We start from the raw sequence: 16,078 nt of genomic DNA on the forward strand, positions 1-16,078 counted from the left end.
CATGATCAAGTCACATTTATCCTTGGGATGCATGGATTGCTCAACATATACAAATAAATATGTGTGATGCATCACATTAACAGAATGAAGAATAAAAATCATATGATCATCTCAATAGACAGAGAAAAAACATTTGGCAAAATTCAATATCGTATAACAAAATCTCAACAAAGTAGGTATAGAAGAAATTTACCTCACCATAACAAAGGCAGTATTTAACAAACCCACAGCTAACATCACACTCAATGGTGAAAAACTGAAAGCTTTTATTTTAAGATCAGGAATGAGACAAGGATGTCCACTCTTGATTGCTACTCTTATTTTGCTTACTATTGGGAGTTTTAGCCAGAGCAATTAGGCAGAAAACAAAAGTAAATAAGAGGCATATAAATTGGAAAGGAATAAGCAAATTGATTTTAAGATGACATGATCTTGTATGTGAAAATCCCAAAGATTCCATGAAAAAAAAAAAAACAGAACTAATAAATAAATGTGATAAAGTTTCTAGATGCAAAATGAACATACAAAAACTGCTGGTGTTTTTAAACCCTAAACACAAACTATTCCCCGCTCAAAAAAAGCCCCATTTAGAATGGCATCCAAAAATAAACAAATAAACACATAAATAAAGTGTTTAAGAATAAACTTAACAAAACCAATGAAACACTTGTGTATACTGAAAACTATAAAACATAGATGAAAGAAATTACAGAAGAATAAACAAATGAAAAGACATCACATGTTCTAGGATTGAAAGACTTTATGTTTTTTAACCATCTTACTATACAAAGCACAAAGTGATCAACAGATTTATTGTTCTCCCCAACAAAATACCAATGGCATTTTTACATAAATATAAAAACCAGGTAAAATCATAAATGTCCCAAAGAGCCAAAGTGATTTTAGGAAAGAAGAACAAAACAGGAGGCCTCACAATTCCTGATGTCAAACTTTATTACAAGTCTATGGTAATCAAAAGAGTATGGTAATGGCATAAGCACGGACATATAGACCAATGCAACAGAAATAAATCCACACATATTATATTCTTCATTAAAATTTGTTTGCTCATTTTGAGAGAGAGATAGAGCAAGCGGAGAAGGAGCAGAGAGAAAGGAAGAGGGAGAATCTCAAGCAGGCTCCGTGCTGTCAGCACAGAGTCTGACATGGGGCTCAACCTCACAAACCATGAGATCATGACCTGAACCAAAACCAAGAGTCAGAAGTTTAACAGACTGAGCCTCCCAGGCACCCCTGCCACACATATCATATTCCAATGATCTTTGACAAGGCTGCCAAGAATGCACAATGGGAAAAAGAAAGTCCCTTCAACAAATGATTTTTTGAAAACTGGTTATTTATTTCCAAAATTTGGACCTTTTCTTATACCACACATAAACACCAACTCAAAATGGAAAAATAATTTAACATAAGACCTGAAACTTTAAAACTCTTAAAAGGAAACAGAGGCAAAAAGCTTTTGGCAATGCTTTTGGCCATTACTTTCGGCAATGTTTCTTGGATATGACACCAAAAACACAGGCAACAAAAGCAAAAATAGACAAGTGGACTACATCAAAGTAAAAAGTTTCTGCATAGCAAAGAAAATACTCAACAGAATGACAGGATGACCTATGGAGTGGGAGAAAATATTTACAAACTATATCTGATGAGAGGTTAATTCCAAAATATAAAATGAACTTTTCACTCAATAACAAATTAATAGTTAATAATAATAATAATAATAATAATAATTTGATTAAAGATAAACAAATGACTTGAATAGATATTTCTCCAAAGAAGACATACAAATGGCCAACAAGTATACGAAAATGCTCTTAGCATTACTGGTCACTAGGGAAATGAAAATCAAAACCACAATGAAAAGGCTTCCCATCTATTGGAATGACCATTTTAAATTAAAGAGAAGGCAAATGTTGTTGCAAATGTGGAGAAATTAGGGGCACCTGGGTGGCGCAGTCGGTTAAGCGTCCGACTTCAGCCAGGTCACGATCTCGCGGTCCGTGAGTTCGAGCCCCGCGTCAGGCTCTGGGCTGATGGCTCAGAGCCTGGAGCCTGTTTCCGATTCTGTATCTCCGTCTCTCTCTGCCCCTCCCCAGTTCATGCTCTGTCTCTCTCTGTCCCAAAAATAAAAAAAAAAAAAAAAAAAAAAAAAAAAAAAAAATGTGGAGAAATTAAAAGCTGAACACTTTCAGTAGAAATGTAAATTGGTACAGCCACTATGGAAAACAGTAACAGAATCCTCAAAAAAATGAAATATAGCACTATTGTATGATGTAGTAATTCTATTTCTGAGTATAAATACAAAAGAATTGAAATCAGGATGTTAAAGACATATTTGCACTCCCATGTTCATTGAAGCATTATTTACAATAGTCAAGATGTGGAAACAACCTAAATGCCCATCAATATATGAATGAATAAAGAAAATGCAGTACATACACACAATGGACATTATTTAGCTTTAAAAAAGAAGGAAATTGTGTCATATATAACAGAATGAATGAACATGGAGGACATTTTGCTAAGTGAAATAAACCAGTTACAGAAGGACAGATACTACCTGATTCCACTGATTTAAGATATCTAAAATAATAAAATTCATAGAAGCAGAAAGTAGAATGGTGGTTGCCAGGGACTGGGGAAGAGGAAAAATAAGAAATTTTTGTTCAATAGGTAAAACATTTCATTTATGCAAGATAAGTTGTAGAGATCTGTTGTACAACATCATGCCTATAGTTAACAATACTACAATACACATTTAAAGTTTGTTTATAAATTTTTAATAGCATGTGGGTAAATTTTGTTATATGCTCTTGCCACAATAAAATAAATTCAATACAGTATTGCATTGAATTTCTACAAGCTGGTATTAATACCAATCAAAACATCGTATTTACTGGTCTGTTTGATCAGCCTTAAAGTCTTTGAGTGTAATGTAATGTTTTATGCTATTTTGTTAACCTTAACATTTTGAAAAATATTGACATTTTCTTAAATATTTGTTAACTTTGAATAATAAATTTATTCCACAGGCATGATTATATAAGGCTAAAATAACTTGTTATAAATGACTTACTGGATTCAGTTTTCACCCATATTCTGTTAATTTCAAGCAAAAAGCATGTATAGCTCATGTTGTTTGTATTTTTATGTACATCTATGGAAATTGCGTATAGTCAGTTGACAATGGAAATAAAAATCTTTCTATATTGTTACCTTTGTGTAGACAAGACAACTTGATAATTTTTCCTATTTTTATATTTTGACACAGTGTTCTCTAAACATAGTCCTAAGCATAAATAAGTTTTTAATTTATTGTGTTCCCATGAATTCCCTTTCCAACTTTAATTCAGAGCCCACTAAAGTTTTCTGACCAATAACAACAAAGATATACTAATAAGGACACATTATACTTATTCCTATCTACCCCATTCCTGGCACTATTTTCTGATCACCCAATAAAATACATTACTGAAGAGCACAACTAGCTTTTTATAGCAATAAAACTGGAGCCCTTTGTGTGATAGAGAAACAGAGAGAGAAAGGAAAGGAAGGAGGTAAGGAGGGAGGGAGAGAGAAGGAGAGAATGAGTGAAAAAGACAAATTGTATTCAATTTCTCATTTTATTTGCCAATTCTTATTTATCCTGTCCAATTTATTTTATGTTCTGGATATATGACCTCACTCTACACAGCCATGTCTTCCAGAATCACATTGAAGTTAATTTATTTTCAAGTTTTCATTTTACATAATGTTGTCATAAACTTTAATGTGCAAGAGTAGTGATATTTCAAGAAGAGTTTCAGTTACAACAAAGTTCTCTTCTCAGTCTCAATTTATAGTAGTACAGCGTTCTAATTTTTACACTTTCTGTAGGCAGGTTTGTCTTTGGCTCATGATGGGTATGAAACAGGGCTATGTCAGTGTCAGGTTGAAAGCCAACTCATGTGTCACAGAGACAGGAAAAAAATCACTTTTGAGAAGTATCTTATATGATTTTTTAAATGAATGTTTACTTATTTTTGAGAGAGAGAGAGTGAGCAGGGGAGGGACAGAGAGAGAGGGAGACACAGAATCTGAAGCAGGCTCCAGCTCAGAGCTGTCAGCACAGAGCCCAATGTGGGGCTTGAACTCAAGAGCCATGACTTGAGCCGAAGTTGGACGCTTAACCAACTGAGCCATCCAGGCGACCCATCTTATATAATTTTTTAAGTTTTTATTTAAATTCCAGGTAATTAACATATAGTATAATATTAGTTTAAAGTGTACAATGTAGTGGTTCAGCACTTACATCCAACAACACCCAGTGCTCATCACAAGTGCACTCCTGAATCCCCATGACCTATTTCACCCATCCCTCCACCCACCTCCCCTCTGATAAGTTTGTTCTCTATAGCTAAGAGTCTATTTTTTGGTTTGTCTCTCTCTCTTTCTCTTCTTCCCCTATTCTCATTTGTTTTATTTCTTAAATTAAACATATGAGTGAAATCATAAAGCATTTGTCCTTTGACTGACTTATTACACTTAGCATAATATTCTTTAGCTCCATCCATGTCATTGTAATTGGCAAAATTTCCTTGTTTTTTTATGACTAATATTATACACACACACACACACACACACACACACACACACACACACGTGTGAGTGTTTCTGTATAGATCCATTCATCACCCTATGGACATTTGGGCTGTTTCCATTGTCTGGCTATTATAGATAATGATGCTAAAAACATCAGGGTGCATGTATCCCTTCAAGTGAGTATTTTTTAAATTTGGGGGGTTATAAGACCTTGTTTAAGATTTGAATATTTGATAACATGAATTGATGTTTAAAACACTCTTTTGTTTATTAAAGGATATATGAGTAATGCTACCAATCCATCTGAATGCATATCAAAAGTTTTGTAAAAGATTACTTAAACATTTACTTTAGAAATTTGTACTTTTTAACATTTTGTTATGGAAAATATTAATCATATAAAAAGGAGAAAGAATAGGCTAACAAACTTCTACATTCACACACAAATATTTAATAATCATCAAATCCAGAAATCTGTTTTCTATTATATCCATATCCACTCTTCCTTCCCAGATTATTTTGAAGCAGATCCAATACTTTATATTATTTCGCATGTAAATATCTCAGTATTTACCTCTTAAAATAGTTTCTTCTTAAAATGATAGCCATAATATCATTAGCATATATTAAATAGCTGTGTCATATGATATATACACAGTGCTTATATTTTCTTGTTATAAGTACCAGATATTTTGAAAATTTAATTGAATAGTGATTCAAATTGTTTAAATATACCTTCAGTTTTTTTAATTGCATATCTTTCTCCTCTCTTTCTCTTGTAATTTGTTTGTTGATAAAATTGGGTCAGTTTCTCAGCTGCCTTTCCTAGAGAATAAAATGAAAATGATTTGACAGGTTGATATTCCACACCTCTACCCATTTTGTCATCCATCCATGCTCATTCAACACTTATATGTGTCTCTATCTATCTATCTATCTATCTATATCTATCTATCTATCTATCTATCATCTTTTTATCATCAATCTAAATTAGCTAGTGTATATAAATTAATATTTTAGTTTGGATACAGAAAAATCAATGTCTAAAAGCAATGGCATATTATGCTATGGTGACGTGATGAGGTTTGTGTTTGTGAGAGCAAAGTAATTATAGTGATAAATATTCCTAGGCTTTACTTACCCTAATCATGCCAACCAAGGAAGTTTCTGTCTTTGACTACTTTATATTTTTATTTCATGAATTCTAAGTTACCTTTGACAATCTTTTGAAAGAGATCTGTTGCAGAAAGTGGATGAAATGATAAACTGTGAAAAAGAAATGGATGGAAACAAGGAAGTCCTTGTGATGGATTATAGATTCTAGAGTAAATTGGGAGCTATTAAATGTTGTAAGAAGCCAGTATAGAGTGATAAACTGGAGAATAAGTGAACACTGCTTTCTGTGAGTTTCTTCAGTAGAAGCAAGAAATTAACAGTCTGAAAGAATATATTTTCTGGATAGATAATACTATTCATAATTCTAGTATTAGAATCTAATGTAGTTTTATATAATCTACATAATCTAATCTATAAAACAGGGATTAAATAAGGATTTGAGGGATGTAAGTGGAAAGAAATTTAAAATGGTAGAATGTGAGGAAGTGAGCATCTATGCTAAATAAATTGTCCAAAAGGGAGTGAAGTCTTCCACAATGATACATGGGCCAAGGATATAAAGGAAAACTATAAAGATTGTCTGCCTAGAGGATGCGGAGAAAGAGGGTCTCTTTTTCATTGTTGGTGGGAATGCAAGCTGGTGCAGCCACTCTGGAAAACAGTATGAAGGTTCCTCAAAAAACTAAAAATAGAACTACCCTACGACCCAGCAATTGCACTACTAGGCATTTATCCACAGGACACAGGTGTGCTGTTTCGAAGGGATACATGCACCCCCATGTTTATAGCAGCACTATCAATAATAGCCAAAGTATAGAAAGAGCCCAAATGTCCATCAATGCATGAATGGATAAAGAAGATGTGGTATACATATACAATGGAGTATCACTCGACAATCAAAAAGAATGAAATCTTGCCATTTGCAACTATGTGGATGGAACTGGAGGGTATTATGCTAAGTGAAATTAGTCAATCAAAGAAAGACAAAAATCATATGATTTCACTCATATGAGGCCTTTAACAGAGAAAACAGCATAAGGGAAGGGAACCAAAAATAATATGAACACAGGGAGGGGGACAAAACAGAAGAGACTCATAAATATGTAGAACAAACTGAGGGTTACTGGAGGGGTTGTGGGAGGGGGGATGGGCTACATGTGTAAGGGGCACTAAGGAATCTACTCCTGAAATCATTGTTGCACTATATGCTAACTAATTTGGATGTAAATTAAGAAAAATAAAAAAATAAAGCAATAAAAAAAGCATTAAAAAAAAGATTGTCTGCCTAGATATTGGGAAAAAAAAACATGTTGAGGAAACCCAACCATGCATTTTTATGCACGAAATAAATGAGGTAGAAGGTACATAGCAAATGATGAGAATCCAGAACAAAAAAGCTTTGTAAGTTTAGGAAAATAGAACAGAAATGGAAATATAAGAAAATTCTGATTCTGCCTCCTTGCTCGTGAGAGAAATTGTTTAGAAATATAAATGGATTCTCCTTAAAGTAGGGTTTCAGAAGGACCTGTGCCTTCACATTAAAGGCAGGATTCAATTAAGGTGAATAGTTACAAGGAACGCTAATTAAGATGGAAGATGGGATTAAATTTATGATAGAAGAATCTTAAATCTAGCCCTCTCTCCATTCCCATCAAGTTATTCTAATGATGAGCCAGGGCTGTGGTCACTTCATCAGAGCAGCAGTTTTCCACTTTCACTGCACAATGGAGTAATCTGATGATGTCTGGTTCCCATCCCCAGATTTCTGCTTTCATTTTTCTGACAAATAGCCCAGGTCTGAGAACCATTGAACTACTATGTGAGTTCCTACTGGCCACTCTACATCCTTAAAATCTACATTCTCAAGATCTATCATTATCTGGGAATACAAAAATCATTAAATATATATGTGGTTTTGAGATAATTATACAAACCTAACCTAGGTGACACCCTAGAGCTCGTGTGTACTGAGAAAGCAATGGTTACCATGATTAATGAGATTGTCACTTTCTCCTTTGGATTATACTAGGTTGATTTAAGAAAGACTTTGTTTCACTCTATAAATATATACTTTTGAAATATTATGCTGAAACATGTGTTTTAGTAGTTTCTGCCTAAAGCTAACAGATTGGTTCCAGTTCCTCAGCTTTTGAAATTTTGAAAGATGCACATTGACTGAAACTGAGCTTGGCAGAAAAAAAAATCATAGAACTTCAACCCAGAATCTTTAGCATCCTATTGCAGATGTTTCTTATCAGATATAATTACTTCCAAGTTTCACAAAGTATGAAATTATATTTATGTAAAATCTGAAGTCTAGAGAAATTTAGAGCAAAACATATGGAAATTTAACAAAAACACTAAGAACATACATTTTAGAGTCAGACAAATGTAAGCTTGAATTCACCTTTCACTTTCCAGGTAGAAAAATTTTATTATATTTGAATCTTTGTTCCTGGCTTATAAAATGACAATATGTATACATTATTCATTTGACTGATTAAAAAATAAATGATACATGTGAAATATATTAGTTGTGCTTAATAATTATTAAATTCTATATATTAAATATGTATGCAAAATTTATAAAAGAAAAAGAAAAACTAAGCTTCAAGGTCAAGTAACAGATTTGACCTTAGAAAAACAGAATTGTTTCCCAAAAGTTACTTATTAATTCAAAAAACATTACAAAGTATTTACACAAGATGCTCTGTTTTATGAAGCTAAGCTCTAGTGGAGAAGACAGAAAATAATCATTAAATTATTCAAACATATGTATAATTATAAACTCAAGGAAAATACACTAATGTAAGCAAAGGAAAAGGAATTCTGTAATAGAAGGAAACTGAAGTGAACTATTTGGGGGTGAATCAGAATTTTTCCCTAAGGAAGTGATGCTCAAATTAAAGTATAAAGATTAATGAGTTCAGTAAATAATGTATTGTGGTGTGCATATTTAATTTATTTAATTGAGCTTCCCCCCAAAACATGAAGCTCTTTTTTTTCTGCAAAATACTTTCTCATAATATGCAGAGACATGCTCAAAAATAAAGTTGGGAAATCCGAGTTTGGAAAATTCTTTATCTGAATAATTTCCATGACAGGAATAGAGGAGGGGGAGAGATCAACAGGAAATGGAAATCTTAATTTGAAAAGAATTGAGAACATTCACAAAGACAGGAGTATGATGTAAGTCTGAAGAAATATGAGGAGAGGAAAAACAAAAAGAAATTCACATTGGAAAGTGAAAGTTAAAATATCAGCTGAAATAGTTTTAAACAAGCATTGAATGAATTTCTTCCAAATTGGTGGAAACCAAAATCTAAATATTAGACAAGACTTACAAATCTAATTCTATACAACTTGAGGATGCATATTTATCCCCAATATACTGTGAATCTAGCCATCATTTTCCACTTAATTTTCATTCATGTTCTCAAAACAACTTAATTTCCTCTACTCTTTGTATTCAAAGAAATATTTTTATTATATAATAGAAGTGATTCAGGAAAATTATTACATTTTTCAAGGTTTATTGTTAAATGGGTTAGAGAATGTAGGTTCTGTACAAAAAGTCTCCCTGATATGCATGAAGATTTCTTCCCAAGACAATTTACGATACTATTGATTTTTATTAAAGCTTCAAATAAAGAAAGAAGAAAGATCCATTTTCTTCATCACAAAATTTCAGCCATCACTGGGATAACATATAGCAGCTGCTTAACAGCTCTGCAGACTGGAAACTACAGGGAGAAATTTGGCAGGTGCAATGCAATTACCCGCACTGGACTTTATCCAGGAATATAGGGCAAACTCCCTTCCACTCTTACAGATTGCTTTCAAATCTTTAATAATCATAAAATGATTAGTGACCTCACTTTTTTATCATTCAAAATATATCTAGCTTAGTCACATTGAAAGAAAATTAAAATTAGTTGTTTTGTGCTAAAAAATAAGACTAACAATACTATTTCACTGTTGGCATATGCTTATACAATGAAGAGTAGACATGTGTTATGCTTTTAATTAAATACTAACTCTCTCTCTCTTTGTATGTGTATATATGTATATACACACACATATACATCCACATATGTATCCTCTGTATATTAATAGTATATATAACATAAAATGAATTACATATATGTTATACATACATATAAAGGCATAATGAATTACAGAGAAAATTTCTTTTTTTTTTCAGGTTGCAATATAAGCTATTCAAAGGAATTAATTTCTTACAAGGGTTATATTTATTCACCTGACATGAATATAAAAATAATGTGGATTATATTATATATTTTATTTTATAGTGAGACATTAATTTGTTTTTTTCATGGCTTGATAGACTGTTCATCCATTTACAATTAATTCTCCTCTTATGTACTGAGTACTAGTATAATCCTAATTTAGGAAACAAATCTCTGATGCCTGAATTTTGAAAGAAAACTGACTTTGGTTTTGATGCAACTTCTGTCACAATGAGACTGGGACACATTTTTCACATTTCCTTTCCTCTTTCCCATGCCACTTTCAGACTCTCTCTTTATGTTCCAAATTTGATAATTTGCTTAGTTTCAGGGGAAAAATGGTCAATATTTTTCACTTATTTTGATTTTATGGACAATAATAAAATATTTGTGTTTAACAGATCTTTAAAGTAATCTTAGAATTTATAATAAAGATTTTATACAGATATTGGTCTCCAGATGGATTTAAAATCAAGTTGTTCTTCTTTATCTTTTTTTTTTCTTTTTTCTCTTACATGATATCTTACCTGTCTGACCGTGCCTTACTTAGTCTTTTTTGAAGAGTGTCTTGTGCAGCTTTTTAGCCTTTGTTTAATGCTCATTTAAATTTGTTTCACCCGCTTTATTAACTTATACTTTCTCAATCTAAATTTCATTTTGTTTTTCTGTGATTATATTTGCCATTTTTAGACCTAATACTTACACCATATTTTTGTCCATGTCAGTGTTATTACTTATTCCTCATTTAATATTCTCTGAAATTTGAAACAGGCTTTTTATTCTTTCAGTTTACTACAGGAGGCTGAAATTAAGTACAAATTAGGTGCAAATTCAGCACCTTCCAAAAAGTTTCCTGAATTGACTTCATCTATAGGAATTATTATTTCCTATTTGTGTTTTAATTCTACCTCTATCTCTAAAGGTACAATTTTTAAGGTAGAGGTTATTTTAGCATCTAGAATGACAACTTGTAATGTTCACACTAAATACATTATAATGTAAACACTATGAGAGTGGATGGGGCAGTATTTACTCCATTTAAATCTATTTTGCTTTTATACCTGATAGCTTTGCCCTATCCCATTATTTTCTTACCTATTAATATCCCTATCCCTATTTTCCCCACTAAAAATAAAACTGGTTGCATTTTTGCTAATTCTCAGCAGTATGCTTATTTCTGAATTTTCAAATTTATCTCTGAGTAATAGTAAGTGGTTCAAGATGTCTACGCATTCCCTTAATTCCCTAAGAATCTTGTCATCTGGACGTGTTGATTTGCATATGATCAAATTTCCCAAATGTTCCTACATGATTTTTGTCAATAGCTGTTTTGCAAAGTCTTCATTACTCTCTAATTGCTTTAATTTTTCTTAGTTATTGTCACAAAATTAAATAGACACAAAGTCATCATTTTTTTTCAATCCTAACATCATTAACATAGATTTTATAATGAAAATATGCCAACAAATTTATGAATAATTGTAAATACCAAGATTTGGTTTTAAAATAATAACTTTTGAACAATGATGAAGGTAACTGATTTTTTTGAAAAATGTTTTAATGTTTATTTTTGAGAGAGAGAGACACTGTGTGTGAGCAGGAGAGGAGCAGAGAGAGAGGCAGACACAGAATCAGAAGCAGGCTTCAGGCTCTGAGCTGAACCATGAGATCATGACCTGAGCTGAAGTCAGAAGCTTAACTGACTGAGCAACCAAGTCGCCTCTGAAGGTAACTGATTGTTATGTTATCATTATCTTAAGAAATGTTTAGAAAGTGTTGACCAAACCACTATGAAATGATTTTTTCTTTTAATGAAATATGGAACTGAATTGCATACAAAGAGATATCTCTACATCATAGAAATTTTCATTTAAATGCTTGAATTAGAGTAATTTACAAATACACCAAGGGATGTATGGGTGGCTCAGTTGGTTAAGCCTCTGACTACTGAATTCAGCTCAGGTCATGATCTCATGGTTTGTGGGATCTAGCCCAGCATCAGGCTTTGTGCTCTCAGCATGGAGCCTGCTTGGGATTTTCTCCCTTCCTTTCTCTCTGCCCCTCCCCTGCTCACACTCTGTGCCTCTCTCTCTAAGTAAATAAACTTTTAAAAATGCACCAAATTATCTGTTATATTCTGTAGATTGATGAGGATGCTAATTGTTACTTATTTAGAAAGGATCATTTCACTGTAAAGGGGCTAAAGGAAGATTTCAGCTTATAAATAATAAGTTAAGGATTTATTATTATCTACTTAGTATACGACAAGCTTTCCACTAGAAATAAAGATTCAACATCCAAGAAAGCAAACCATTTTTTTTATCTCTCCAATAGGTTTCATTATCTTGGATAAGACAGATAATAAGAAAATGGCACTATGAAATTATCTATGAATATATGTGTGTATCTATATCTATTTGTCCCTGAAAAAATGATATTTGCACAGATGTTTTAAGGGATAGAAGGGGATTTTGAGATGGTGGTAATATGCTGAATGTTCCTGATGTAGGAAAGAGTTTGAAGTGTTCTCAGAACAATAGGGATGTTGGATATTGATGGAGCTTAAAGTGATTGAAACAACCAAAATTTGGAGAAATTGGCAGAGACAAATAAATCAACAGATTTGTATTTTAAAGTTAATCTTAACTAATCTTAGATAAATACTAGGGGATAATAATTGAAGAAAGAAAAACAAATTAGAAAACAGTGTAATCCAGGTGAAAATTTATGAAAGAGTTTGATGCATGGACTAGGGTGAAGAAATTGGATATGAGTAGGACTGGAAATTGTCTCTAGCAATGGATATGGGTAGAAGCCACTATCATCACTCTTATTCAATAGTACTGGAAATTCTAGCAAGAGCAATCAAGCAAGATAAGTAAATTAAAAGCATCCAAATCAGAAAGGAAAAAAAAAATAAAACTGCCTTTACTTTCGTATAATCAAACTTAAAATAGAAATTTTTTAAAATTCAAATAAAAACTGTTGAAACTAATCAATGAATTCAATAAGGTTGTAGGAGGAAAAATCAACATACAGAAATCTGTTGCACTTCTGTGCACTAACAATAAAATATCTGAAAAAGAAGTAAAACAATCTCACTCATAATAACTTTAAAAATAAAAACATAGAAATAAAGTTAACAAAGGAAGTAAAAGATTTGTTCGGTGAAAACTAATTGTAGAAGACAAAAATGGAAATATATCTCATGTTTATGGGCCAGAAGAATTAATAATTAATTGAACTGTCCATATTTCCCAAAGCCCTCTATAGGCTTAATCCAATCCCTTTCAAAATTCCAATTGTTTTTCATAGATATAAAAAAAAAATACTAAAATTTGTGGGAAACTATAAAGACTCCAAAGTAACTCTTAGAAAAATGAACAAAGCTGGAGACATCTCATGACCTGATTTGAAACTATACTACAAAGCTATAGTAATCAAAACAGAATGGTTATTGGCATAGTAATAGACACATAGTCCAGTAGATCAGAATAGAGAGCCCAGAAATAAACCTACACATACACAGTCAACTAATATTTCACAACAGAATCAAGAATACTCAGTAGGGATGGGGTGACTGGGTGGCTTAGTCGGTTAAGCATCCAGCTTTGGCTTATGTCATGATCTCACAGGTTCATGAGTTCAAGCCCCATGTCAGGCTCTGTGTGGATGGCTCAGAGCCTGGAGCCTGCTTTGGATTCTGTGTCTCCCTCTCTCTCTGCCTTCCCTGCTCATGTTCTGTCTCTCTCAAAAATAAACATTAAAAAATTAAACACAAACATTAAAAAAAAAAGAACACTCAGCAGGGAAAAGATGGTCTGTTCATTAAAGGTACTGGGAAAACTGGATGGCCACATGCAAAAATTTAAATTTGTCTATCTTACACCACTCACAAAAATTAACTTAATAATGGACTAAAGACTTAAACATAAGAACTGATACTATTAAACTCCTGGAGAAAAGCATAGGGAAGAATTTACTTTACACTAGTTTTGGCAAAGACTTTTTTTTGTACCAAAGGTACAAGCTATAAAAGCACACACACACACACACACACACACACACACACACAGCTTGTGCACACACACAAAAAACTACCCACAAAATGGAAAAGAAGTCTGTGGAATGAGAGAATATATTTGCAAACCACATATTTCATAAGTCATTAATATCCACAATATAAAGAACTTATAGAATTCAATAACAAAAACAATCTGATTTAAAAATGAGCAGAGAAAATGAATAGAGATTTTTTTTCCAAAGAAAACATATAAATGGCTAATGGGTACATGAAAAGATGCTTAGCATCATAATTGTTAGAAAAATGTGAATCAAAACCACAACGAGCTATTACCTCACACCTGTTATGGCTATCATCAAAAGACAAGAGATAGCAATGTTGGTAAGATTATGGAGAAAAGGAAACCCTTGTACACTACTGGTAATAATGTAAATTGGGCCAGCCATTATGGAAAACAGTATGGAGTTTGCTCAAAAATTAAAAATAGAACTACTTGGGTGCCTGGATGGCTCTCGGCTAAGTGTCCAACTCTTGATTTTTGGCTCAAGTCATGATCTCACAGTTCGTTTGTGAGAATGAGCCCCATGTCAGGCTCCCCACTGGGGGTGGGGCCTGCTTGGGATTATATTTCTCTCCCTGTCTTCTGCCCCTTCCCTGCTCATACTCACTTGCTCTTTCTCTCTCTCAAAAATAAATAAATAAATAAATAAATAAATAAATAAATAAATAGTTTCACAAATAACGTGCATTCATAATATGTCAAAAAGTAACCTCACAATACTTACTGGATTGTTTCTTTTTTTTTATCCTGTGTTACAATATCAATCTTATTTCACCTATCAATCCTAATTCCAAGAATGTTCTTTAGGTTGTTGATTGACTTTGGGAATTACCACAAATCTTGACACATTTAGCAGTATTACCTTTCATTATATGTTCTCAACAGAGACATCTTTCCCTACCTTTTCTTTCATCTCTTATTTCTTCCTCTATCCTCCTTTCTCTCCTTGTACTTCCACCTTCTTTATCTCTTTATTTTTATCTTTGTTTTTCACTGCAAGAGGATAATGTTAACCACAAGGGCATGATTCAAAAAGTTTGAATATTATAGGACTCTGAGAAAAAATATGGGATTTTTTTCTGTAAGTCTGTCAAACTACGGCCATGGGAGTAATAGACCCCAAGCCTTCATATTTTTTTTTTTTTTACTGTACACCATTTTCTGAATGAGCTAATGGAGACTTTAGAGTGATGGCTTGTCAGGTGAGCATATTCCTGCTATGTGTCAAGTAATTTTTATTCTCTAACGATGTTACAGATTGGTGGTGCAGTTTCATTTGTAAAACCAGTGAGAAGAGGAATGGTGATTATTTTGATTCATACAAAGAAAAAAGAATGTAAATACGTAATATAGCAAGCAGACTGTGATATCCCACCCGCCCCCAAAAAAGAAATAGTGTAAATATGAAGAGGTCAAATTAAAGTTCAAATAAATTGATCTCAGCCATATTAAATAAAAGCTCAACAAATATGTATTCTAAACATTATATCTAGGTATCTCTGTACCTAATGTTTTCCACAGGACTGTGCTTTGGTTTCAATTCTCCATCACTGTGTAATTTTGGGAGAATAGGGTTGAGGCTCAACAAGTGTAAGTGATTACCTCATCTCATGAGGCATCATTTGTAAAAAGTCTCTTTAAGATATTGAGTATAAAAATTTAACTTGTATATTTTGTGAGTTCAGTCCAGTATATAAATTAGCATTTATTTGTGGTAAGTCTTTAATTCAAGCAAGTGTTCAATGTATTATTACCAATCTGGGTAACTGTAAAGTCTTTATGGGTAAAAAAATGCACATGCAATAATTAAAAGTCACAGGGTTCTCACTCTTCCATAAAACCTGCCTCAATATCTCTATGTTTTTATCTGCACTGGGTGCATGCAAGATATGTGTACTCACTTCACATTGTTCCTCATGGTATATAAATGCATGGTAAATAAACTTCTAGGCTGGTTTCCTAATTTTTACCAAATCTCCCAAATCACATTCACACATGAAGAAAAAAATAAAATCACCAATA

The sequence above is a fragment of the Panthera leo genome, chromosome D1, assembly GCF_018350215.1.
Source record: "Panthera leo isolate Ple1 chromosome D1, P.leo_Ple1_pat1.1, whole genome shotgun sequence".
NCBI classification, from domain to species: domain Eukaryota; kingdom Metazoa; phylum Chordata; class Mammalia; order Carnivora; family Felidae; genus Panthera; species Panthera leo.